Below are 4531 nucleotides of genomic sequence, written 5' to 3'. Positions count from 1 at the left end.
TTAAGGAAGTGGTAAAGTTAAAACGAGACTATTAGGGTGGGTCCTAATCCAATCTGATGATGTGCTCTTAAGAATAGAAAGTTTGGTGGCGCCTGGGTGGCTCAGGCAGCTGATCGTCTGACTTTTAGTTTCAGCTCAGGTCATGATCTCACAGTCTGTGAGTTGGAGCCCGGGACTGGGCTCTGCGCTGACAGTGCAGAGTCGGCTTGGGATTCTCTGTCCCCTCCCCCCACCCCACCTCAAAATTAACAAATAAACTTAAAAAAAAAAAAAGAGTAGGAAATTTGAACACACAGAAGAGACACCAGAGATGTGCAAGCACAGAGCAAGGGTTGAACGAGGACACGGTAAGACAGCCATCAGCAAGCCAAGGAGAGAGGCTGCAGGAGAAACCAGCTTGCCGGCACCTTGATCTTGGACTTCCAGCCTCCAGAACTGTGAGAAGCTGATAATGTCTGTTGTTAAAGACGCCTGGTGGGTGGTACTTTGTTATGGTGGCCGAAGCAAACTAATGGACTGCTGGGGCTCCGAAGCGATCCCCTCTGGGCTGCTGGGGCTCCAATGGTCAGGCTCTGGAAAGTCAGCCTAAAATCATTCTGCTCTACCGTCCCCTTGAGAGAGGGTTGGGGCGCGCCAGGTGCCCCAGCAAGCTCACTGCCCTCCCTGTGTGACCTGATACACTTGTGTCCTGACGAGTCTGAAGGTCTTTTCTCTCCCTGACTGCAGCGTCCTGCGAAGCTGCTGTTGGAGGCCCAGCCATCCACCGCTCAGAGCGACAGGAGGCAAAGGCAGGTCTGAGCGATTCAGCCTCCGGAGGCCGGGGCCACATAAATGGCTGTGTCCTTGCTTCTTCCCCTCACCCACCTTCAGCATATATTTAATGTATGAGATCCCATAATGGGATTCCTTGACGTTCTTTCCCTGTGTATCCCGGCCACTGGGACTGTGCTTAGCATGGAGACACTGCGTAAGTGTTTCTGAATACATTACTGGATCTTATTCCGGCCAAGAGAAAGGACGTTCTTGCTCTTTTGTTCCTAATGTGTTTTGCTTGGTTTTTGTTCTGTTTTAGAGAAGACGAGCAAGTAAGTGGCTTGCCTGAGGGCCAGAGAGAGGCAAAACCAGCACTAAACCCAAGGTCTCCCGGATCTCCGCTCAGGAATTTTTCTGCTCTGCTATCCAGTAAACTTAACACACAGCTAACTGTGTGGTACGCCCGCGAGAGAAAGGACAACACCTATATTTTCAGTCAAGCATTTTGTCTCAGGGGCAGCAGCCAAGTGTGAATGTATTTGTTATGTTTCAAAGGGCAGGGTATTATTTTGTGTACTTACCAGTAGTTACCTCTTCCAGCTCTCCATTCCCTTCATTCTAACTTTCAATAGCTCCCTAGGTCCATAGTTCCGAGCAAAGAGATTGCACCCAGGAAGCACTCAATACAACTTAAAAAATGAGTTAATGGATAGGGGCTCAGTCGTTAAGCATCTGACTTGGGCTCAAGTCGTGATTTCACGGTTCGTGAGTTCGAACCCCACTTCAGGTGAGCCCCACTTCTCTCTCTCCCTCTCTTTCTCTCTCTGCCTCTCGCTCACTTGCACTCCCCCTTTAAAATAAAACCAAATAAAATAAAATAAAATATAAAATAAGATAAATAAAATAAAATAAAATGAATTAATGGATAAATGAAAGCAGAAACAATTCTCTTTTTAAAACATTTTTTAACATGTGTTCATTTTTGAGAGACAGAGAGACAGAGCGCAAGTGGAGGAGGGCAGAGAAAGAGGAGACACAGAATCCGCAGCAGGCTCCAGGCTCTGAGCTGTCAGCACAGAGCCCGATGCAGGCCTTGAACCCATGAGATCATGAGCTGAGCTGAATTCGGATGCTTAACCGACTAAGCCACCCAGGTGCCCCGAAAGCAGAAATAATTCTTAATTCTTCCCCTTGGTATCACATGTTCTCCATAACCTGGTCCTTAATTTCCAGTCTTCACAGACATAACCCTTTGCTCAAGCTGGCTCCGTTTCCTCTCTGGTTCCAGAAAAATGCATCCATTGCAACTCTGCTCTGGTTGCCCCCCCAGACTCGGGTCATCCTTCTCTCCCTTATTTGTCCATCCTGACGTTGCTCACATCTTCCAGCTTAACTGCAGCTCCACCCCCCCCCCCCCCCCCCACTGCCTCCCCTTCTGGCCTGCTGCACGAATAAGAATAATGGGATTTGGGGTCTGGGAGGCGTGGATGGAGGAAAAAGAACCTGCAGAGCATCCTGAAATAGGAGTACAGGTCTTTGAATTACGTCTTCTTTAGGAAGAAAATCTGGAGAGACAGAAGCAGAGGTATGGCCAAAAAGCTAGACTTACATTTTTTGTCCATGATGCAATGCCTACTATGACAGCAGACTTACCTTCTTGCTGTAAACACCAATCAGCTGGATAAAATGTATGACAAAGTGTTTTCAGACATTAGATACTAGGTGGTGCAGGATCATGGTTCCTGATAGGAGACAAATGAGATGAGCCCTAGGATTGCCCTGGGTTTCTACATGGAGACACTTTCTTGGTCATGGGTGCAAGGAAGTGGTACTCAAGCAGAGATAGTCATCTCTTTTTTTTTTTTTTTTCCAACGTTTTTAATTTATTTTTGGGACAGAGAGAGACAGAGCATGAACGGGGGAGGGGCAGAGAGAGAGGGAGACACAGAATCGGAAACAGGCTCCAGGCTCTGAGCCATCAGCCCAGAGCCTGACGCGGGGCTCGAACTCACGGACCGCGAGATCGTGACCTGGCTGAAGTCGGACGCTTAACCGACTGCGCCACCCAGGCGCCCCAGTCATCTCTTGAGTTGAAGGGAGGCCAGAATATTGGAATTTTCCAGGCAGAGTATCAGAAAGAAGGGAGTTCGTGTCCCAGATAGTGTCCCTCGAGTCTTTAATTAAATACTTAAATTATATGCTTCTATAGGAAAACACTCACCATCATCAGGCCAAGAAAACTACAAATCCTAAAACCGAACAATTTCCAGAGCTCACATAGGGCTTGGAATTGCTTGAGTTATGACTAACTGAAAGAGAGAAACCTCTTTGAGCACCTGGATGGTTCACCGGACTCCAGGAGGATCATGCATTACCTAGTAGGTCTAAATTACTCCTAGCTGACTTCTTTTAATAAAGTTTAAAAACAAGCCCCGAAAGGTTAATAGCTGTTTACCTCTCTGCCAAAAGTAACGTCAACACCCTTTAAAGGAAGAGAACAAAATTTGGACATTCGACAACCTAATATTCACAATGACTAGAGTATTGTCAGGGTTAAGTAGTCAGCGTTCAACCAGAGAAGAATGAATAGGGGACTATCATCTCTCTATTATCTATCCACATATCACTCTATCTATCCATCCTTCTTCCATCTATCCATCTATCTATCATCTATCTAGTTGACCCTTGAACAATGTGGGTTTAAACTGCATGGGTCCACTTCTACCCAGATTTTTTTTTATAAGTACAGTACATGATTATAAATGTAGTTTCTCTTCCTTATGATTTCCTTAATAACACTTTCTTTTCTTTAGCTTACTTTATTGTAAGAATATTGTATATAACATATACAAAACACGTGTTCATCGGCTGTTTATATTATCGGTAAGGCTTCCAGTCAACTGTGGGCTATTAGTAGTTAAGTTTTGGGGGAGTCAAAAGTTTTATACAGACTTTTGACCCACAGGGAGTTGACGCCTCTAACACCTGTGTTGTTCAAGGCTCAGTGTATAAGAAATATATATGTGTGCCTTTCAGCTGGAACCACCATCTTCCAATAATTTGCCAAAATGACCAACATAAAGGGAAAGAGGAAAGGTACTTGCTCTCTGGACCTTTCAGAAAACATGGAATTGTTCCTTCTGCCACATACATGCAAATCTACAAAAAGATGATATTGTAGACATTGACTGAATGGGCGCTGTTCAAAAAGGAATGTTCCACAAATGTTGCCACGGCAAAACTGGAAGGATCTACAGTGTTACCCAGCATGCTGTTGACATTGTTGAAAGCAAATTAAGGGCAAGATTCTTGCCAAGAGAATTAATGTACGTATTAAGCATATTAAGCACTCATAGAGCCGAGATTGCTTCCTGAAGTGTGTGAAGGGAAATTCTCAGAAAAAGAAGGCTGCCAAAGAGAAAGATACTTGGGTTCAACTGAGGGGCCAGCCTGCTCCACCCAGAGAAGCACACTTTGTGAGAACCAAAGGAAAGGAGCCTGAGTTGCTGGAACCCGTTCCCTATGAATTCATGGCATGATCGATGTGAAAAAAACAAACCAAAAAACAAAAACAAAAACAAAAAAACCACCAAAAAACAAAAAACCCTCAAGACAGTAATAAAAAGAAAAGGAAAAAGAAAAACAAGAACTGTGTGTGTGTGTGGATTTATTAGAAGAGGGCTTACACAATTATGGGAGTTGGTTCAACAAACTTGAAGTCTGTAGTGCAGTCAAGAAGGAGAGATCATGGCAGGCTGAAAGCAAGAGGAGGAAGAAA

The 4531-nt window shown here is 44.9% G+C and overlaps 1 pseudogene; it reads left to right on the top strand.

The window, feature by feature from the left end:
* Positions 1-3821: 3821 nt before the first annotated feature.
* On the top strand, positions 3822-4292 carry LOC125164366 (60S ribosomal protein L21-like; annotated as a pseudogene).
* Positions 4293-4531: the final 239 nt, after the last annotated feature.

This window comes from Prionailurus viverrinus, chromosome B1 (genome assembly GCF_022837055.1).
Source record: "Prionailurus viverrinus isolate Anna chromosome B1, UM_Priviv_1.0, whole genome shotgun sequence".
NCBI classification, from domain to species: Eukaryota; Metazoa; Chordata; class Mammalia; order Carnivora; family Felidae; genus Prionailurus; species Prionailurus viverrinus.
The sequence above is the reverse complement of the archived record's forward strand: the minus strand, read 5'-3'. Positions and strand labels throughout refer to the sequence as shown.